We start from the raw sequence: 23,721 nt of genomic DNA, 5'->3' as shown, positions 1-23,721 counted from the left end.
ATATTGGGAGGGAAAGTGATTGTTTGAATTGAAGGCAAGTAATTGATGGCCAAATATACCAGTAATTTCTTACAATCCATGAGTTTGGGATTGAGTGACCTTTCATACAATAACATTTTTCCTTATAGTTACAGTTTTCCGCTAGTTTCACATACACTGTCTCAGTGAATCATCATGATAACCCCAGGAGGTAAGTAGGTAGGTATTATAATCCCCATTTTACAGTTGAGGGTACTGAGGTTCAGGGAGGTTAAATAATTTGCCAAAGGGTCAAGCAGTCAGTAAGTGGCAGATCCAGACTAGAAGGCAGGAGAGTTGGCTCCTAATCCAGTGCTCTTATCCACTACACTAGGATGCTTCATGATAATACTCAGTCTGGGCTCTTTTCCATGGTTCTATGGTCCTTTGATCTGGACCTTTCATTTAGGACACATTTATCCCCATTGTAACTTAGTGGGTAATGGGAACATTCACCTCCCACTGAGGACCAATAATAGGAAAAGACCGGTCTAAAGTCTAACTGTGAACCCTAGGTAGAAGCTGAGCTCCCTTAAGCTGGGCTGACTAGCCCTGGGAAAAAACTATAAAATCTGCTATTCCTCCCTTGAATACCCTTGTAAGAACCCTACTCCTTCTGGGCACTCCCCCCAGATCTTCAGTGACAAGTGATGTTAATCCCTTTGGGTCACATCATTGTCAAAAGATGGTATCCTATATTTCCAGTGTCTTTCCTTCCATCCAAACTTATCAACACTATATCTCAGCTCTCCAAAACCTGCTTTCTGACGCGTGACATGTGTTAGCATATTTTAACTAAACAGACACATTCCTCCTGATGTGTTAACTAACAGATGTGATTACTTCACCTACTTAACTCAAAACTTTAACCTGGCTAAAATTCACTTTTAAAACCTACAAGGAATGATAAAAACTTCAGACACAAAATAAAGGAAAGATTTTAGTGAGATGAGTGGTTCAACATCCCTCAATGGCACCATGTAGACAGAAGCCTAGTGTGCCTATATCTGAGGCCAATCTGGCCTTTTGTATGCTTACACCCATTATTAAACTAACCATGGAGCTGCTTTAGCAAAGTCCAACTTGGGAGGCAATAGGGAAAAACAAACCACTTCCTGACTCTTGTTAACATTTCATCCCTCTCACTACCATCACACCAAGAACACTAATAAAGCAGTGGCCTAGGCATAGGGTAGTGCCAGGTATTTTAGGAAGCTAGTTAAAGGGACACGACTTTAAATACAATGTCATTACAAGGAAATGCCCTGTTAAGTCATTAAGAGACAAATATTTCAGAGGCAAGGAACCAGTGGGGGAAACTCCATTGTCCCAGGGCTTTGCTCTCTTTTCTCCATATTTCAGGTTGATACAAAAGGAAAATTTTTGACAGTCAGAACCATACAAAAGCAGTCCTTCCTCACAAGGCAGGGGAATCCCTTTCTCTTCTTTTTTAAAAAATTAAATTAAAAAATTTTGGTTGCATTTTTAAGTTCTAGACTGTCTCCCTCCCCACAGCACACTAAAGAAGGCCACTATTTACAATATATATATAGATATATACATATATATACACACATACATATATGTAAAACCTTACTATGCATACTTCTATAACAGTTCTTTCTCTGGAGGTGAATAGCATCTTCCTTCATAGATCCTTTGCAGTTGATTTGAGTACTTGTAATACTCAGAATAAGTTCATCATTCAGTTATTCTTCAAACAATTATTGCTGTTATTGCATATAACATTCTCTTGGTTCTCTGCTCATTCAAGTCTTTCTATGTTTTTATGAAATCAACCTGCTCATCATTTCTTACAGCATAGTAGTGTTCCATCACAATCATAAACCACAAATTGTTTAGTCATTCCCCAGTTGATTTTAATGGGTATCCCCTCATTTTCCAGTTCTTTGCCACTACAAAGAGAGCTGCTATAAATATTTGAAAACAAGTTCTTTTCCTTTTTCCTTGATCACCTTGGGAAACAGATTCAATAGTGGTATTGCTGAGTCAAAGGGTATACATAGTTATATATCTCTTTGGGTATAAATGGAATCCTTTTCCATAGAGGTCTTCAAATTGAGACTATATTACTATCTGTCAGAAATACTGTAGACAGGATTGAGTTGTCCTGTATATCCTAAAAGGTCCCTTTCAATTCTGGGATTTGACATATGAATTAACTATGGGAATGAGAAAGCTGTTTGTTACATGGCTCTCAGTTTCCTTATATGTAAAATAAGGATAGATTTAAACTACCTACATCAAGGTCTAGTGAGATCCCTCTGTATGCCTTAAGTACTATATAAATGTAAATTGCTAATTTTCCTGTCAAGTAGCCTAATTAGACTAGATGAACTCTAACATCCTTTCTAGCTTTTAGAATAAAAAAAACCACAATGGCATGGTGGAAAGAGAATTTGGATGGAACTAGGAAACACAGTGATAGTGACAACACTTCTTGATAGAATCAATCAACCAGAACTACGTGTGAACAAGGACCGGATACCTCCTTGAATCAAAGACTTTTCAACTAGATGCTGCAGAAAGATGTTCTGCTTGGGTAAGGGACTTGTAAGACCTACATACTACTAGAGAGTTCAGAACCTGAAATATGTGAGTATATGACAAGGAGAAGAGAAAAAGACTTGGAAGGAGAAGCACATTTCTGCTGTGACCTAGGTCTCCTCCCACCTCCAGCTGAAGGAGGACCCTTCAAGCTTTAAAAGACCCAAAGATTTTAGATTTCCCACCTTACCAATTATCATCAATATCCTAGAAGTACCCCAGGATTGTCTGGTGACCGTGTCTGCACTGGGAGTCAAGGGCAAGACTGGACATGATGAGGAAATAGATTCAAAGGTCCACAAAGATTCCAGCAGAAAAACTATACTACACCTAAAGTACACATCTTACTAACTCCAGCTAAAGAATTTTCAGGAGCTAGGAGTTACTCCTTTTGCCGTGTGCTCTTTCTAAAGACTGAATATGCTTTACCCTGGACTTCGGAGGAAGACTGTTTCCTACCAACTGTTCTCACTATATGCTACCTTTGGGGGAAAAAAAAACAACAATCTTTTTTCTAAAAGCTAATTACAGGGGCAGCTAGGTGGCACAGTGAATAAGAGTGCCAGCCCTGGAGTCGAGAGGACCCAGGATGGGTTCAAGCCTCAGATACTTAACACCCACACACACACACACACACACAAACTGGCCATGTAACCTTGGGCAAGTTACTTAACCCCATTTGCTTTAAAAATAATAATAATAAAAATAAAAGCTAATTACATATGGTTAATTGATAACAACTGATAATTATGGCAAGAAGCACAACAATGATGCTTATAAACTATAGCATCAGGAAACAGCTCCAACTCCTAAGGGCTACCCATAGTCTCTGAAAAGTGACCTATAACCACTTTCTGGGTAGCTGACTAAGTCAAGGTTGAGAGACAGCCCACAGTTTATGCGTGCTATGTCGTTGTTATTGTTGTTTTTTAGTCCTTTTTCAATCTGACTCTCTGTAACCCTATTTGAAGTTTTCTTGACTCCAGAGATACTGGGGTGGTTTTTCATTTCTTCTCCAGCTCATTTTATAAATGAGGAACTAAGGCAATGTAATGGAAATGGGAATTTGAAGATCTTCCCTGCCCCTTAATAAGCCTAAGGGACCTTGAAGATCTTCCCTGATTTGAAGATCTTCCTTGCCCCCTAATAGGCTAAATGTAATCACATGGAGCCTGTGGTAGGAGGAGTTTGTTGAAGGGTAAGTGACTTGCCCAGGGTCACAGAACTAGAAAGTGTCAGAGAATGCATTTGAACTCACAAGGATGTTTTTCTGGTTCTGATCCCAGCACTCTCTACAGTGTTCCATTTAGCTGCCCCATGTGCTTCACAGTGTGAAAGAATAGGAAATATACTGGATGTGGAGTCCAACAAGCTTAATAACTTATTATATATATATATATATATATATATATATATATATATATATATATATAACTTAATAACTATTACTTTGGCCAAGTGCTAAGCCTCAATTTCTCAATTGTTAAAACCAGGTGGGGTTCAACTAGATATTCTCTCTGGTCCTGTCAACTCTCACATTCTAGTCCCCACCTTCCACCAACTATTAGTGTGACATTGGTCAAATGACTTAACTTTTCTAAGCCTCTCTCTCCACCAGTAAAATGAGATAAATGTAGTACTCTATAATAATTTTTATCTCTAACATTTACTTATTATTTTGTTCTAATTTGTTGGCTTTTGTATAGTGATGTGTACTTTTCAGAGCAGGGCAGTGGGGGGTTGGCACAGTATTTTCCAGCCACTCATGGCAGTGCTGTGCCCTTTGAGATTGTCTATTTGACTTATCTTCCTTAGAGGAACAGTGTTTTCCAGCATATACAACTATAGTTAGTAGCAATGCTAAGTAAGGACCCACAATCAGCAAAAGTCTATACTATCCATGGGCAGCTAGGTGGTGCAGTGGACCTGAAGTCAGGAAGACTCATCTTCCCAAGTTCAAATTTGGGCTCAGACACTTAGTATCTGTGTGACCCTGAGAAAGTTACTTAACCCTGATAGTCTCAATTTCCTCATCTGTAAAAAGAACAGGAAAAGGAATGGCAAACCACTCCCGTATCTTTGCCAAGAAAAAATGAGAAATTGGACACAGCTGAAATGCCTGAATAACAACATGCTACCCACTTGGAATAGCTGGTATTTATAGTCTGAGCCCCTGCCCAAGTTGAAAACATACATATCCACTTTAGGAATATCATGAACATAAGAATGGTACATGTCTTCTCACTATCCACGCTGAACTTACTCTACCCTTTCTCCTCCAGTAGACTCCCATACTCCCTAGCTCTTAGCTATCAAGTTGTCAGGGGTCAACAGTGCCATTTGATGACCCAATCAAAGTCTCTTCCACATTACTGCCTTTTCTTCCCCTTACAAGTGGTAATCTGGCTCTAACCCTGTTTTATGTTGTGAAGTATTAAGCACCTATTGTATGCTAGCAGTTGAAAGAGATACAAAGTTTAGAAAATCCTTCCCAGAAGCATGTTGACATAACCATCATGCCAGAAAGACAGCAGGATATCTCCCAGGCTTCAACAGGTACCAAAAGTTGACTGTTCTGATTATGCCAAGGGAACTTTCAACTTGGAATAAGAGGGAATCCTCTACAGAACAGTAGAGGACTAGACACAAAGATGACTATAATACATAAATATTACTTGAAAATTGCATTAGAGAATTAAAGAACAAAGCATTGTGTGAAGCCTGAGAGGAAAAACTATGTAAATATTACTAATAATAACAGTAAGCATTTATTTGACATTTTCATGTTTTCCTTTTTGTTTGCTAATCATTTCTTCTGGCAATTTCTCAAGGAAATCAGGTTACATGGCATTATTTTCACTCTCCAAATAGGGTCACTGAGTCCCAGAGAGTTTGCCTGATTTGTCGCAGGCTACAGGCCAGGTTTGAGGGAATTCAGGAGGATTGGTCCAGATAAGCTGCATTTGGGACTTTGCCATAAGTCCTGTTGTAACCATAGACCTTGAGATCTATAACTTGACTACTCTCTTAAATGCAGGGAGTTTCTGCTTGTCCCTAGACCTGACCCCTAGGCACCAAAGCTTTTCCCATTAAAAAAAAATAAAGGCACATAAAGGCTCCTGTGTGCTATATATAAACCTGGTTAAATGGAAGCTAACTGCCAAACACTCAACTGAACACATACACACAGAAATCCTTCTAATATGATTATAAAGCATCATTTACCATCAGGACAACTGCTTGGTATTATTCTTCTCTTCTTTCAGAAACATTTTAAGACAATAGCACCTTTATCACTGCCATATTTTTGCACACTTCAGTGACCAGCTACTATTCAGTTTGAACAGCCCTCAGCAAATGGTCCTTCTCATTATCTACTGTGGATTGAAATAAAAAAGAGGTGGGGGAGGAGAGAGAGACACTCAATATTTAGGTTCAATAGGCAGATGTCTTATGCTCATTTTCCACAAAAGATTTGATCCAGTTCTCCTGTCTATTGTTGATATTTAGGAAATAAATGTTGGCCACTTGCCTTAAGAGACAAGAAATAAGGCTTGCTGATAAATCATCATCAAAATTCATCAAAAATCACCAGAAAGATGGTAGATTGCCACTTACAGGCTTCAAAAGATCTAGCAATCTGGTAGCCATATCAACCATGAGCTCTGTGAAAAGGCCCATGACAAGGACAAAGTCAACACAGTACCAAAGGAAAACTAGCAGTGGAATGATAGACTTAACAAAACCTTAAAGCCAGTTCACTTGGCAACTCATAAATATGGACAATAGGTCCCTGTCCAAGCTTCATTTAATGGTCTCCCTCTGGCTTCTGACTCTCAGACCAGTGTGGCCAATGCTTCCAAGTCAAAGCTTCCAGAGTCACAGAAGGTACATTCAACTGAATCAATACTGTATACTTGCTAAATATCCTTTCCCTACTCTGGCTAAGTAAATCTCCTTTTTTAATAACTGTGGTCTACAAGTGACTGCTTCATTCCATTAGAAAAATCTCAAGCACTAGACCAGCCAGGGTCAAGAAGATACTAGATAATACAAAACAATAGCTAGTCTAAAAATACTTCATAATTAATTTTGAATAATTAAATTTGAAATTAATTTTGGACTGAGTCAAGGTTGGGACATGAAGCAGGAATATATTAGTGTCTGACTGAATATGTTTCTCATTCCAAACTGACTTGCTCTAACTAATAAAAATAATAGTATTTTAAGGTTTGCAATGCACTTTACATATCATGTAAATGGATCCTCATTTCAAGCCTAGGTAGTAGATGCTTTTATTATCCCCATTTAACAAATTAGAAAACTGAGGCTGAGAGTAGTTTAGTGAGTTGTCCAGGGTCATGCAACTAGTAAGCATCTGAGATAGGATATGAAATCAGGTCTTCCTTACTCTAGGTCCAATGTCTCATCCAGCATGTCAAACTGCTACCTATCATGATTCTAACTGGATCCCTCTTATGTCAAATTGAACAAGTGCAGGGGATACAAACGACATTGTTACCCTTCTTTGATATTTCAAAAGATTTGTGACCTACACGAGTGGTAATTCTAAGCAGTATCATCTCACAAAATAGTGAACAATGAATAGGAGTGCATAGAAAGTTTTGGCATGATGCCCAAGATGAAACTGGAAGGAGAAAAACAGACCAAAAAATGGAACAGATATGTCAAACATTTCTATAACAAATTATTTTCATCAGCACTGAGCATGAAAACACAGCATTGGACTTCCAACACCTCAGTTCTTGATATGCTCTATAAGAAAATGAAATCGACATTAAGGAAGATGAAGACAAGAATATAAGAAGTTTCACCAAAGCAAGTATGCGCAAAAGAAAATTATGTTGTTGGTAACATAATTTTGAAAGAACTGAGGGATCATTTCTTTTTTGTTTGTTTGTTTTTTTGCCTTTTGGAGGGCAATTGGGGTTAAGTAACTTGCCCAAGGTTACACGGCTAGTTTTTTGGGTGGGTGTTAAGTGTCTGAGGCCGGAACCAAACTCGGGTCCTCCTGACTCCAGGCAGGTGCTTTACTCACTGCACCACCTAGCCGCCCCAAGGGATCATTTCTGAAGATATCAGAAAGCATGGAAGATACCAAATGACCCGGAGGAGGTATCACAATGGTATTATTTTTATAGAGCCATTATGACATTAATAACTGCCAACCCAAATGCCTGATTTCTCATCTTTATAAAATCTTTTTGAGAAAGATCTACATACTATTGAAAATACCCTTGATGAAAATATGAGACAGGAACAGGAAGGTTTTCTTCAAAATACTCAACATAGACTGACTATAAGGAAACATAATGGACCAAAATTTGTGTAAGGAACATAATAAGATCCCACTGTTTGCCATTTATTGATTATGAAAAAACACTTCAAACTCTATATCAAAATGCAACATCAAAGGCTCTCCTCTAATAAGGTCCCATGTATTAAGATCATAAAAGAGTCCTTGGGAGATGCAAAGAAATAAATTTGTTCAGTAATCCTTTGAATAATAACACCAATCAAAGGATGAAACATGGAGTTGTACACTCAACAAAGGTATCTGCCACTGTCATCTTCATTGTTTTGAATGAAGACATTCTGCTTTAGTGAAGATAGAGATCTTACTACTGCTGATGCTGGGTTTCCCTGATATTTAGAAAAACATTTAGCCTTTTCCTTTCTCAATTTGTTGCTACCTTCCTATTCCCACCCTCCCACCCCATTCCCCCACACACATATTGTACATTGATTTTATGGAAAAATCCATTCTGCGTTCCAAACCACTTAGAAATGGATTTTTTGGAACACAACCCATTTGTAAGCTGGAGTCCTCCTATATCCGCCTGTATTCATTGTTGGAGATTATCTGGGGAAACATGGGCTTCCTGCCTCAGTCCTATTGCCCAACTAGCCCTGAGCTGGGAGTGAAATAAGTGTTGGGCACAGAGGATCTGAGTCTGAGTTAATTTGTGTCTGCATTCAAAAATGAACTAGGGAGTAGTGGGTGGGCTTTTTTTATGTGTGAGTCAGTGATTGTGTTCAGTGGGACCTTGTGGAGAGCCTCGCCACTCTCTGTTCACCCATTCGTCCACCCCCGCCCCGGTCCGGCTCCGGCTTTGTCATGACCACCACCACCACCTTCAAGGGCGTCGACCCCAATGGCAGGAATAGCTCCCAGGTATTGCGTCCTCCAGGTGGCAGGTCTAATTTTACTTTGGGCTTTGATGAGCCTACAGAACAACCAGTGAGAAAGAACAAAATGGCTTCTAATATTTTTGGAACATCTGAAGAAAATCAACCTTCTTGGGCCAAGTCAGCAGGGGCTCAGTCTAGTAGGGATAATTCTGAACCATCTGGACTCCAAAGAAGAAACTCTTCTGAAGCTGGTCCTGGAGAGTTTTTAGGTCCAAAGGGAGAAGGTGATATACATGAAAATGTGGAGGCAGACTTACAAGTTGACCTGGGACAGAATGAAGAGAAATTTGTGCCTGCTGCACCTGTTCCCAGTCCAGTTGCATCAGCACCAGCACCATCCAGAAGAAATCCACCTGGTGGCAAGTCCAGCTTAGTCCTTGGTTAAATATGACTTTTTTTTCCTCCCCTCCATGCTTGTGAACTGCACAACTTGAGCCTGACTGTACATCTCTTTAAAATTTCTTTCATTAAAAAAGCACTTTATGTACTATTGCCTTTTTTTTTTTAAAGAACAAGTAATCCCCCCATCTGTCCAGGTCTGCAGGCCATGGCACGAGTGTTCTCTATAGCAGACTGCTGAGGGAACACTCTATGAAGCTTAGTGATATGTTTTCAAGAACTAAAAACCCAGTTCTAAATGTGTTAGAGAGTTTTTTTGTACCTAGGTGGTTTTTTAAACTCCATTTTTGATCAACCTTACTGATCAATTTAGGCTCAATAAATTCGTGTAAACAGTCGAAGGTACAGTTCTTCTCAGGCCCTGAAACACAAAGTTGGCTTTATCCACCACTCTCTCTTTGGTTTCAATCTAATTTATCCTGTAAATGTCCTTTGCTACAAGCATCCACACTTTTCTGTGCCATACAAACCTGTAAAGAGCCCTGGGCTTCATATGCCTTGCTGACTAGAAAGCAGAGAAACTGTCTTTAGGTTTTGAACACAGGAATTAAACCTGGTGTAAAATTGATGTCTGACAAGCTGAGCCTAAGACTGGGGAAGGAGTTGAGTGTCCCAATTGAATTTAACTGGATTCAGAAACAGAGCAAGGGGAGTGAATCATTCAGAAAGTGAGTGTTCATCAAGGAATACCTGCAGGGGTATTTTTCCTACAAAATAACTCAGTGCTGTGTGCATGATCATGCTGGTGCTTGACCATGAAGTGAAAGTCTCATCTTTAACATGTGTTGTAATTTCATTAATCTGGGCTGTTTAAAGTAAACAACAGAGAAGTTTTGAAAAAAAAATGAACTAGGGAGTATCTATTGTCTTCTATTATTCACATTTAACTTTCTCTTTGATTTGGATAATTGGGGTATATCCCCTTAGAAAGGAGTTCATTGGCAACCAAGCAACCAAAATAATTTTTACTACTCTATTAGAATATTATGAATAATAACAGTATTTATACAAAATGTTTCTATTTTGACAGTTGTTTCTCCAGGACAGTGATTTCCACTCTTAATAATATCACAAAGATTTTGGGCTTGAAATATATAGACAGGACCAATAAATGCTGGACATGGTATATGTATGCAATACTTGAAAGATAAAGTGTTAGAAATTCTATAGCAAAAAAGAAAAAGAAAGAGAAAAAAAAACCTTAAGCCCTTTTACATTTTAAAAATGGCACACATAAAAGTTTTAAATACATGCAAAACTTTATACTAAATGTTTTTTTGGGGGAATATTGCTAACATTGAAATTTTCTCCCAGAACTCCTTTCTGAATCATTTGGAATACCAGGATTCTGGGAAACAACATTTCAATACAAAAAGTTGCATATGATTATTCCAATTTCCCTAAGGGATCACTGAGGCCCAGAAAGATTGCCTCACTTAGCAGAGGTCAAGGAGTGATCAAGTTATAGGGCCTTCTATACCTACTTTCTCCCCTAAATAATCCAGATCAAAATCCTTTTCCCAGAAGTATTTCTCACAATGCTAATGCTGCAACAGAGGAATAAATATAACCCACTGATTTATTTGGGAATTACTGCTGCTTGCCAGTGAATTGCTCCAAAAGACAGAATCAAGTAAGTGTCTTCAAGAATCTAGATATGAGGGAATTACTAAAGTAAACCAATTCTGCTTACTTCACAATTTTGCCAGGATCGATCTTGTCCACATTGGTGTATAACCAACAAGCATGGGTACTTAGGATATGGCCAAAAGTGAAGGTTATCACTTCCATGTTAACATCAGTCATTTTTCTTAAAACATACAGGTCCTGGTGACAATTATGTTAGTCCCAGAACCTGACTTTCTCTTTCTCATCCAAACAGGTATTTTATCTGGGAGCTCAGAAGTACAATGGTTCTTGGGCTTCAAGCATAAAATGAACAACTCACATGAGCCTTCTCACAATCTGACCAGAATCATGAGACTTTAGAGGTTGTCTTGTCCAGTCCCTTCATTTTACAGACGAGAAAATGGAAGCTCTGAAAAGTGAAAGGACTTTGGCCAAGGTTATACAGCTAGTAAAGGAAAGAACCAGAATTCCATTAACCCAGGTCTCCTGACTGCATATCCAATTTTCTATCACACTAAATTTCACTCATTTATACATTGATTCATTCAACCATAATTTACAAATCTACCACTATTATACTAAGGAATTATGATAGGTGCTGTGCCCATAAAGAGGGGGAAAAATGACACAATTCTTGCCCTTAAGGAATTTGAAATCTACTAGGACAGCATTTCTTAATGTGGGGTTTGTAGACAGATTTCAGGAAGTTTACAAACTTGAGAAGGGGGGAATCACATTTTAATTTTCACTAATCTCTAACTAAAATTCAGTTATTTGTTTCAATCATGAATATTCTTTAAAAATATTACTATATTCTGAGAATGGGTCCAGAGATTTTGCCAAACTGCCAAAGGAGAGAGGTACATGACAAAAAAAAAAAAAGATTAAGAGCCCCAGTACTGGGTGGAAAGAAGGAAGGAGACAGATATGCAAATAAATATGATACAAGGTATGTGGAAGACAGCATAGGGACAAGAGAAATCCAAGCAGAGTGCTGTAGGCAAATCTGAGGAAGAAAAGACCATTTTCAGCCAAGTGGATCAGGGCAGGCTTCACAAAAGCAGTGGCAGCTGAACTGAGCCTAGAAGAAAGAGAAGAAGTTTCATAGCTGGATACAAGGAGGAGTGTATTCCTAGAACATGGGAATGTACAGGGCTGGGTGAGAATAGGTTAAAAAAAAGACTTTATATTGACTGGAAAACAAAGCAAGAGAAGTTAAGTAAGACTAGAAAGATAGACTGGGGCAATTCACAGTTGTTACATATTCTACTTAATTTTTAGGCTTAGTTCTCTTTTCTAGCACAAAACAAAATTTGAGGAAGTACCAAATGCATTCACAAAATTCTCTTCAGCCTATTATTTGTGGACAACTCCTAATTTTATTTTAAATTCATGCTTAAATTGGGTGGCTAGGTGCCATAGTGAATAGAGCACTGGGCTTGGAATCAGGAAGATTAATCTTCAAGAATTCAAATCTGGCCTCAGACATTCACTCACTTTGTAATCCTAGGTAAGTCACATAACCATGTTTCTTATCTACGAAATGAGCTGGAGAAGCAAATGGCAAAACCACTCCAGTATCTTTACCAAAAAACCTCAAAATGTAGTCACAGAGAGCTGGACATAACTGAACAACAACAAAAGACTCAGATAAAAATTTAATAATAATGTAAGCAGAAAAAATAGTACATTTTCTTTTTTAAGAAATTTGTTAATTTTTGCTTTTTTGGAGGGGGAAGGCAGGGCAATTAGGGTTAAGCGACTTGCCCAAGGTCACATGGCTAGTAAGTGTTATGTGTCTGAGCCCACATCTGAACTCAGGTCCTCCTGACTCCAGGGCCAGTGCTGTATTCACTGCGCCACCTAGCCACCCCCAAACTAGTACATTTTCTAGGCTTTGGAAGCAGGATTTCATTTTCTTATAGGATATCAAGTTCAATAGTTATGCAAATGAAAAATGCAAGTCACTACTGTTATGTACTTAAAAGAATGCTAGGAAAACAGCTCCAGATCATACATGTGAGCTGATATATAACTTGGGTGAAGGAAGAATGAAGGCATTTTGTTCTTATATTCCTAGTTTAGCTCTAAGGAAGCAGTTTGCTGTGGTCCAGTGACCCTGGCAATCTGGAAAAGTCTCTGAGCTCAGTGCCAGAGGAAAGGATGGAGAGCTAACTGGAAGGATAGGTACAGAATGGACCCAGGATGACCTAAGGGACCAAACAGTATCTATTTCCATTCCAACTGTTAAAACCTGTGATTCAGCCCTATTGGATCTTAGGGATCAGCAGACCAGAGAGGACCTGAAAATAGGGTGAATCTTCCGTTTCTCTAAAAACAAGAACCAACTACATTCTGAGGCTTCCCTGGGACCCAGAGGGCCTTCAAACGTATAGTTCCTGACTATGGTTCACTTTGTGGCAGCTTTTCCTTCTTACCTACGAATAAGATGCAGCTGCTGCCCTCTTGTGGTTATATGGAGAATTGCAGCTCCCTCTTTGTGCTCTCCAAATGACTTGTATAATTTTCTGAAGGGCTTTTCATAATGCAAGGGAGACCATCCGGGTTCACTATGAATTTGTGTCATCCAGCTTCAACTGGGCCCTCAGTGGCAGCTATGTGGTACAGAGGATAGGGAGTTGGACATAGAGTTATGAAGACCTGAGTTCAAATCTTATCTCAAACACTTAGCCATGAGATCCTGGGCAAGGTAATCAAAGTGTAAGAGTGCTGGTTTTGTTATGTCATTTTTCAGTCATATATGACTCTTCATGACCCCATTTAGGGTTTTTTTGGCAAAGATAATAAAGTGGTTTGCTATTTCCTTCTCCAGATCACTTACAGATGAGGAAACTGAGGCAAACAGGATTAAATGATTTGACCAGGTCACACAGCTAGTGAATGTCTGAGGTCAGATTTGAACTCAGGAGGATGAGTCTTCCTGATTCCAGATGTGGTGCTTCATTCATTGCATCACTTAGCTGCCCAAAGTGTGCTGGACCTGGAGTCAAAAAGATGAGTTCAAAACCATCCTGAGACTCTCACTAACTCGGAGACACTGGACAAGTCACTTAATTTCTGTCTGACTATTTTGTCATTAGTAAAAGGGAAACAATAATATCACATGCCTACTGGGATTTTTGTGAGGATAAAATGAATAAATATTTACAATGCTTTTATGTAAATGCTGGCTATTATTCTAATTTCATTCCTCCCTGAGTCCTCAACTCACTATCCAGAGAAGTAATTCCAAACTTTTTTCTTTTCTCAAGCCTCTCTACTTCTCTCTTAGAAGACCTTGTCTCATACTTTACCTAGACAATTGAGCTGTTTTATTTCTCACAATGGTACTCCATTTCTTGTTCCCATGCATTTGCACTGGTTATCTCTCATGCCTGGAATATAGTAGCTACTTATCTCCACCATCACAGAATCCCTCTCTTCCTTCAAGACATTGCTGAAGACCTTTTACTTGGTCTTTCCAGATTGTAGCACCACCACCCCTTCCCTCTTTAACTACCTTAGATTAAATCACTTTGTATTCATTGTCTTTATATCTCTCTCTGTATATATATATGTATATATATACACACACATATAGTTGGTTGGGTGTTGTCCTTTGTTCTCAAAGAGGACCAAAATGACATCACTATGCTAAAGTCAAGTTTTGGTGTGTCCGACTCTAGCTGATCAGACCAATATGAGCTTCAAATGCTCTACCACAGGTCAGACACAAATGGTCCTTGTGAACATTTGGGGTGGATTCTCTAAATTTGCACATCCTGCATTTCCTTTGAGCTGTTTCAATTCTGCTTTTCTCATAAAGCACAGCACCTTCTCTGAAGTGGGCACACCATGCTGAGCAGTCCTGTACCAGGGTCTCCCATGTCACACAATCAATTCCAAAGTTCTTTTTTTTTTGCTTTTTTTGGGGGGGGGCAATTGGGGTTAAGTGACTTGCCCAAGGTCACATGGCTAGTTTTTGTGTTAAGTGTGAGAGGCCGGATTTAAATTCAGGTCCTCCTGACTCCAGGGCCAGTGCCCCCTAGCCGCCCAATTCCAAAGTTCTTGAGAGAGACATTGAGAGTGTCCTTGTATCACTTCTTCTGACCACCAGGTTAACATTTGTCCTGTGTGAGTTCTCCACAAAATAATCTTTTTGGCAAGGGTACCTTTTGCATTCAAACAATGTAGCCAGCCCATAGGAGTTGTGCTCTCTCAAGAAGAGTTTGAATGCTTGGCGGTTTAGTCTGAATAAGGACCTCAGTGTCTGGTACCTTATCTGTGTGTGTGTGTGTGTGTGTGTATGTGTATACCTGTTGTTTCTCTCATTAGAATACAAGCTCCTTGAGTGTAGGGATTATTTCCTTCATTCTATTTGTATTCCCACAGCTTAACACAGTTGGTTGGTTGGTTATCTTTCATTCTTAAAGACAACCATGACATCAGAAAAGTGATGTCGTGACTTGCAAGTGAATTGGATTTAAGTGAGGCAGGGCTGTGCAAAGTTACGAGCCTCACTCTCTCCTTCACAGTCATTGGAGTCTAGTAGCAAGACATAGATCAGGACAACTGGAGATGGCCCTGGATGCTGTGGGAGACCTTGGCCTTTTCAAACTAAGGTCTTTCCCAGGTCTCAGTTTGACTGAGACAATGCCCCACTGATTAAGGCTAGGTAAGAAATGAGGCAAAGTAAAAAGACTTTTACCTAGTCAAAACAAAAACAAATCAATCTGGGAGGGGAAGAACCTCAAGGTTTCTGGCCAAAACAAACAATTGCTATTTACACTCACTCTGAGCCATCAGATCCCAAAAAATGACCAAGTGAAGCTTGGGCTGGAACCTAATGTTGGCCAGTCAATGAGAGCCAGAGTGATTTGGGCTTAAGGCAAGGTCCTCAAAAGAGAAATCTCGCCTGTAAATCCCAAGGTATCTTGCAAGTAGGTTTCAGAAATCAAAATTTAAATTCTTTTGGGCAGAGCCCTTGCAGGTAAGGGCATGAATCCCTATGTGGACAAAGGAAGAGGAAAGAGGAAGAGGAGGAAAGGAAGGAATGAAGGAAGGGCTTAACATACTATCTGGCACATAGCAAGTACTTAATAAATGATTGTTGATTGACTGACTGACCCAGTATAGTTTTTTTCTACCAACAGTTTGCTGAACAAAAGTAAACTTGTTTTTCAGCTGGAAATTAGAGAGTGACACTTTGATATCCAGTATTGTAACCTCAATCTTGTCATTTTAAGATTTTTTGATCATTTAAAATAGAAAGTTGAAAGATGAAGCACGAACATCACTTCTCAAATGATATTTTAGGAGTGTGATCACCAGCACTAGGGCCTTTCTTGGATGTCTTATTGTGGTGTGGAGTAAGACCTTTGCTTCTTGAAAACTGTATCAAAGGAGTTCTAGGGAGGTATAATGAAAAGAGCAAAGGATATAACATTAAATCTTTTTTTTTGCTTTTTTTTCTTCGAGGGCAGTTGGGGTTAAGTGACTTGCCCAAGATCACACAGCTAGTTTTTGTGTTAAGTGTCTGAGGCCAGATTGGAACTCAGATCCTCCTGACTCCAGGGCCAGTGCTCTATTCACTGCACCACCTAGCTGCCCCCTATAACATTAAATCTTGATGTGGGATTTGGGATAAGTCACTTGAACTCCTTAGACCCGTAAAAAGAAAAGGTCAGAGTTGATGCTCCTAAGGGTCCCTTCCAACTAGAAAAGCTGTAAGTACAACCCCAGTTGTGACTACATATCTGCCATTTGAGGGCCAGGACCACGTCTGGAGAAATTCATAGGCTCATCAAAGGGACCCTCAGAAGTCATCTAATCCAAATCCTTAGTGTAATAGAAATGTTTTTTGATCTTGGCCACAGAAGCACATAAGCATTTCACGTTGTACATGTTTTTGGACTTTTTCAAGGTATTGATCTGTTATGTTGAGTTTTCTTTTTTGCTCTTCTTTATCTTTATTGTCTTCAAAAATTACTGTTAAGCAGGATGGATCTCTGGGAGAGGGAAAAGGATACTGAAGGAAACCATGGTGATGTGGGGGGGGGGGGAAGAAATCAATAAAAATTATTTTTTTAAGAAATAGTAAATTGAATGAGCCATAAAGAAAGCATTTTTCATAACCTGGCCCCTTCCTGTCTTTCTAGTCTCCTTATTCTCCTCTGTGTGTTCTACAATTAAATGACAGTGGCCATCTTACTGTGTGTGTGTGTGTGTGTGTTTTTTTTTTTAACAAGACACTCCACCTCCCAGCTCCATGCATTTTCCCTGGCTGGCCCCCACGGCTTCTCCTTCTCTGCATCCGTTCCCCTCACTTCCTTCAAGTCTCAGCTAAAATTCCACTTTCTGCAAGAAGCCTTTGTCAGTTTCCTTTATTGTTAGTGCCTTCCTTCTGAGATTACCTACAATTTATTATATTTATTTGTACACAGTTATTTGCATATTATTTCCTCTATTAGGTTATATGCTGCTTGACAGCAGAGAATATGTTAGCCTTTCTTTGTATACCCAACAGATAATAAGCTTATTGATTTTTTAAAAAATTTGACTTAATTTGCATACTTTTAGTACATAGTCACAACAGTGAAGCTAGGTGGCACAGTGGATAGAGTGTTGGGCCTAGAGTCAGGAAGACTCATCCATCTTCCTGAGTTCAAATCTGACCTCAGACACTTACTAGCTATGTGATCCTGGGCAAGTCACTTAACCCATTTCTTCATCTATAAAATGAACTGGAGAAGAAAATGGGAAACCACTCCAGTATCTTTGCCATGAAAATTGCAAATGGGTTCATGAAGAATCAGACATGACTGAACAACAATAAAAAGGAATGAGGACTATGAAGAATTCAGGGGAAAAACGATCCCACTCAACTGAATAATCAGAGCAATATAATAATATATTTAATATACTTATTTAATATGTAATTATTTAATTTAAAGTATAATTTAATAATACATAATTAAATTATTTATATATTTATTTAATATATATTTTAAAAGTTAAATGCATTAACTTTGGAAACAATATGGCATAACATTAACCTCTGACCTGCATGACATGGATGTTGTGAGAACCAATGAAATAATAGATACTTTGATAGAGACTTTGGGTTCCATGGAAGGAAGCCTTTAGAGAAATACAAGGTATATGGGGGGGGGGGTGGCTAGGTGGCATAGTGAATAGAGCACTAGCCCTGAAGTCAGGAGGACCTGAGTTCAAATCCAGCTTCAGACACTGAACACTTACTAGCTGTGTGACCTTGGGCAACTCACTTAACCCCAATTGCCCTGCCTTCCCTCCTCCAAAAAGCAAAAAAAGAAAAGAAAAACAGAAATTAAGAGAAGAAAGGAGGGCTGGTATGAAAAACAGAAAATGGTGGTGGGTATTGAGGGAAAACCATTTGGATGGAGATCAAAAATTGTCTGGAAGTGATTGACAAATTGACAATTGACAAACAGGATTGAATGTCTCCTTTTACTCATATTACTCCATGTGTCTTATATTGAAGCAGTGCTTAGCACAGAGCCTGACACATAGTAGGCACTCAGTAAATGTTAGTTGACTGACTGGCTGTACCAACAAAATGAAATTTTGAAGATTGGTTTACACCAAGCTTTGACTGAGCTTCCTTATAAGACATCCAAGGAACAGAAATTCCTTAGTCTTTGATTTGGTAAATGTATAGGACTATGCACAAGCAGAAGGACAAATATGGCTTCTTCCAAGACACCTGTACTCTGGATGGCCCCTTGCTGAGAAAATGGGAAGACTGCCATGTCTTCTCCTGGCTCCACTAGGTAAGTGTGACTATAATATCTTGTTACTAGGGAGACTACAGTCATAAAATAGCCAAAATCAAAGGGCATTTCTATGACACTAAGCTCATAACAATACATTTTCTAAATAGTCTGGGAAACTGACGGACAGTCTGCTTTTAACTGAGCAGAAAAATGGCCTCTTCCTATCTTGAACGGAATGATTTTTTTTTTTGAGACTACTAGATTAAAACTTTTTTTGGTCCAGAACATTGCTTTAATGGGTATAGGAAGCTCCTAGTAAGGAAACTCCTTTTACCAGTACACACTGGCATATGTTCTGTAATTTGTAGTCTATTTGCATGGAGACTGAGAGGTTACATTATTTACACAGTCACGGAACCAGTGTGTGTGACAAAAACAGGATTTGAACCCAGAGTTTCCCAACTCTAAGGTTAGTTCTTCACTATGCCACAGTTTGCCTCTCACCAAACAGTGCTCACAGGATCACAGATTTTGAACTGGAAGGCACCAGAGAGGCCATCTAGTCTACTCCCTTCATTCCACATTTCCTACCCCCAACAAACTGTGAAAAATAGGATTAACTATATTGTAACAAAGTCAAATTAAATCAATTGTGTCTTCTGGAGGAGACTGTAGCAATGAGAGGAATCCTGGTGTAGGTGAATTAGAAAGGAGTGGGTTTATATGCTGCCTTTGATGTGACCACAGAGAAGTCATTTAAAGATATGAAGCTCTCTAAGCCTTGCCTAACAGGACCATGGAAGGAACTTTAGACATTCTTCTCTCTCAATCCCTTCATTTTGGAGTTTAAGTAATTTATCCAAGGTCACACAAGAAGTACTATAAAAAGCATTCAAACTCAGCTCCTATGACTTTCCATTGCACCATATTACTTCCCCCAAATTTCCTCCTGTTCTAAGATACATGAGAACTGTTGATTTTCCACAAAAATCACAAAACTTTGATATAGTAACCTAACAGTGAAGGTGACTTTACTCTTCCTTTCAGAGTGGAAAGAAAGATGCTGCAAGAAAAAAGAAAATTAAAGTGGGGATGAGAATTTTGAGGAACAGGCAACAAAAATGACAACATTCCATCCAGCTGGGCATATTAATGGACCCTGGCATATGGCACCACTGAAGCTGTGTGTTTCAGGGATATTTTTAGATGAGTTTTGTAGTGATGCCAGGGTCAGTTCATTTGGATCCTGTTATCCAAATGGCTTCAATTTAACTTTGCCCTCTAATTTGCATATTCTCATCTGACAATGTCACGATGAACATCATTAAACATTTATCATAAATCAATTAAATATTATTTAAATCCTGAAGCATAAAGAGTATGAAAAATGAATTGTCTGTGATGTAACAAAATGGCATTACTGTAGTATAAGAAGTAGGGAAGGGCTGTGTGATCCTAGAAGGGTTTAGAAAACTTGGCAGAGGAATTCAGCTTTGATATGGTACACTGTAGGTTGTTGATAATCCTGACATTATAATAATCCCTTACATTTACACAGGGCTTGGTGGTTACAAATGCTTTGAGTATATTATTTCATTTGATCCTGTCACCGATTCTGTGAGGAGTAATTTGATTCAAAGTGTTTTGGAGGATTAATCTGGCAACAGTATGTAAGATGGATTGGGGGCAGGGAAGAAGGAAGAAGCAGGGGAAAAGACTAGAGGCTAGAAAACCAGTTAGGAGGCCATTACAGTAACAGGCATTGAAATGATGAGGCAGTCAGTTGACACAGTGGGTAGAGTGTTGGGCCTAGATTTAGGAAGACCTGAGTTCAGATCTGACCTCAGCCATGTGTAGCCCTGGCCAAATAATCACTTAACCTCTGTCTGCCTCAGTTTCCTCAACTGGATAATGAGAATAATAATAGAACCTAATTTCCAGGATTGTTGTGAGCATCAGATGAATATTTGCAAAGTACACAGTGTCTGGCACATACTAAGCACTTACTAAAAAATTTATTTTCTTCCTCCCCCTTTTCTTCCTTCCTTCCTTGGACACAGGTGTTGGCATTGGGAACGGAGAAGGGACAAATCTATTCTAAAAGGAAAAATGGACGAAATACGGTGAATAATTGAATGTGAGAAGTGAAAGAGAATAAAGCCCCCCAAATTACTCAGAGTTTCAAGCTTGAGAGTCTGGAAGAATAGTGATGCTTTGGGTAAGGACAGGTGAATCAGAAAGGGGAATCAATTTAATGGTGCGAGAGAAGATGATGAATCTGGGTTTAAACAAGTTGAGCAGATAATGAAAGGCAATAGAAGGAACACTAGAATCAACCACAGAAAATGCAGGTTCTAGTCCTCACAGCTGTGTATTAGGCGTGTAACCTTAAACAAACCTCCAGGCCTTTGTTTCCTCAACTATACAATAAGGGTATGAGATCACTGGCCTCAAACTTAAATTGCAAGTTTTAAGTTTATAACGCATCTAGTACTGTCTAAATCCTTATTTCTCTTTCCAAAAACTTAAGAGAGTATTTTTTAGGTATAGGACTGCATAATATTCATCAGGTCTTTGTGATGTGAAGTGTGATCTAAGTTTCCCAGACTATAGGATTCTTAAGATCTCTCCCAACTCTGACATTCACCTGGAAGAGTTACACGATCTCATTCTTGTGAGTACCCCCTCCAATTGTACAGATCACAATGTACACATACCTTCTCCTGCTGTGATTACTGCCCATGTCCACCCAGCATATCTCCTTCACATGGGTCCACCCAACAACACCAGAAGCCTTCCCCTCGCCAGGAAAATTAGATAATAAAATAGTGTATAACAAATTCATAATTATGAAGGTTCAGACAATAGTAGAGTCAATACTTAATGGAACAAAGGCTGAGAAGAAATGGGGATGGAATAAGTGATGCAGGAAATTGTGCCATTGTGACAGTAGGAAGCCAAGCTCTACAAGATAAGTAAGTTATTCTAGAGGACTTTATAAGAGATACAAGAGGCCAGTTTATTACAAGGCCAGCCAACCTGTCCTGATGTGGGCCTGATGGTCCAGGTCTTAATGGATGGCCACCACACAATGGATGTTTTCAGCCATAGGAGCACTTGACAAGTATCTATTAGGACATGGAGAAGTTGCAATTTGCATTAGTGGAGACAGTGCCCACACTGAAGAAATCATGAGCCTTTTGAAATACATACTATCCTTCACTAAAGGAGGATCAATTGATCAACTAGCATTTATCTAGTGCTTACTAGGTACTGTGTTAAAAAGTAATACAAAGAAGGACAAAAAGAGTTGTTGCCCTCAAAGAACTTACATTTTAATGAAGAGAACAGAGTTCTGAGTTCGATATACGTGAAATGTAGTACATTAGTTGGGAAGCTAGGTGGCACAGTGAATAGAGGACAGGGCCTGTAGTAAGGAAGACTCATCTTCTGAGTTCAAATATGGCCTCAGACACTTACTAGCTGTGTGACCTTGGATAAGTCACTTAACTCTGTCTCAGTTTCCTTATCTCTAAAATGAGCTGGAAAAGGGAAATGGCAAACCACTCCAGTATCTTTGCCAAGAAAACCCCAAATGGTATCATGAAAAGTTGGATACAATCTACAGAAAATATGACAATGTCAGAAAAGAGACTACCAGGGTTAAAAAAAAATACACATTCTAAAAATGTTTCAAAGCATTTCTGAGAGCATAATTCAGCATGTATGTAATAACACCTAGCATACCACAGTAGTGGACACCATCTTTACCTAACCAAAAGTTTTCACTCCATTCAGAATGGAATATTTTTCTCTGGGAGCATTCTTTCATTTTATAGTACTAGCAAGTAGCATGATGAAGTGGACTGAGAGCTGGATTGGAGTCAGGAAGCAGACGAGCATTTATTAAGTGACTGACATGTGCTAGATACTGTGTTAAGAGTGAATGAGGGGTGGCTAGGTGGCACAGTGAATAGAGCACTGGCCCTGGAGTCAGGAGGACCTGAGTTCAAATCTGGTCTCAGACCCTTAACACTTACTAGCTGTGTGACCTTGAGCAAGTCACTTAAACTCAATTGCCCTGCCTTCCCCTCCAAAAAGGAAAAAAAAAAGAGCGAATGATACAAAGAAAAGCAAAAACTAAACAAAAAGACAACCTGGGTTTGTCTTGCCTCTGAAGTGCCCACCAGAAATTATACACTAGAGCCCCCTTAAACCTGCTAGAGGGGACCGCTACTGGGTTCCTTGGAAACCACCTACCGTGTTTCCCCGATAATAAGACCTATCCCAAAAATAAGCCCTCCCCTTACTGTGTAAGATTCCTCTAAAATAAGCCCTCCCCCGAAAATAAGCCCTATTGAGATTGCTACTGTAGTGAAGGTGATCCCCTGCGCTACACGCTACATTACGGTACCCTCTGTATGCACCATCCCCTCCTCCCCAGTGAAACGCACGCCGCGCTCCGAGCTGCATCCAATCAGAGCTGCAGCAGTGAGCACGTCATCCTGTTCTTCCCCAGTGATTTGCTTATTGAATAAAGGTACATTTTTTTGTTCACATTTACCTGTTTATTAAAATTGCTGTCAATGTTCATTAAAATAAGCCCTCCCCTGAAAATAAGCCCTCTGGTATTTTTCTGTTCAAAAAAAATAATAAGACAGTGTCTTCTTATCAGGGAAACATGGTAATAGGCTCCAATAGTAAAGAAATGTTTCACCTGTGTTGCTAAAAACATGCCACAGATTCCCACGGATTCAGGTCTGTTTCACTTCAGTAGAAATAATACTAAGGCTTTGTTTCAATAAGAATAATACTGAGAATGTTTTGCTTGAATAGAAATAATACTGGGAATGCTTTACCTTAATAAGAATAATACTGAGAAAGCTTTGCCTCTATGGAAACAATGCTAACCCCCCTTAGAAACATATTTTGTTGCCAGCAATCACATTGTCTATAAAATTATGTCTAACAGAAAGCTCGCTGCTGTCTTTCGGTCTGAGAGGCAGTCCCGGCCAGTTAATAAACACTCCTATCAAATTATAATTGGCCTAGCTGTCCTGTTATATCTCAGTGTCCATTACACCTCTGAAACATAAGAGTTGTGTGACCCTCAGTAAAGTCACTAACTTCTCAGACAACT

At 39.2% G+C, this 23,721-nt stretch overlaps 1 protein-coding gene and 1 pseudogene across 4 annotated transcripts in view; one reads left to right on the top strand and one right to left on the bottom strand.

The window, feature by feature from the left end:
• SCG5 (secretogranin V) overlaps positions 1-23,721 on the bottom strand; it is a 71,774-nt gene that overhangs the window by 39,356 nt on the left and 8,697 nt on the right. The window lies entirely within an intron of this gene.
• On the top strand, positions 8,603-10,043 carry LOC138168803 (jupiter microtubule associated homolog 1 pseudogene; annotated as a pseudogene).

This window comes from Petaurus breviceps, unplaced genomic scaffold (assembly GCF_028583685.1).
Source record: "Petaurus breviceps papuanus isolate PSGF00001 unplaced genomic scaffold, PetGlider_PUasm1.0 37, whole genome shotgun sequence".
Lineage (NCBI taxonomy): Eukaryota > Metazoa > Chordata > Mammalia > Diprotodontia > Petauridae > Petaurus > Petaurus breviceps.
The sequence above is the reverse complement of the archived record's forward strand: the minus strand, read 5'-3'. Positions and strand labels throughout refer to the sequence as shown.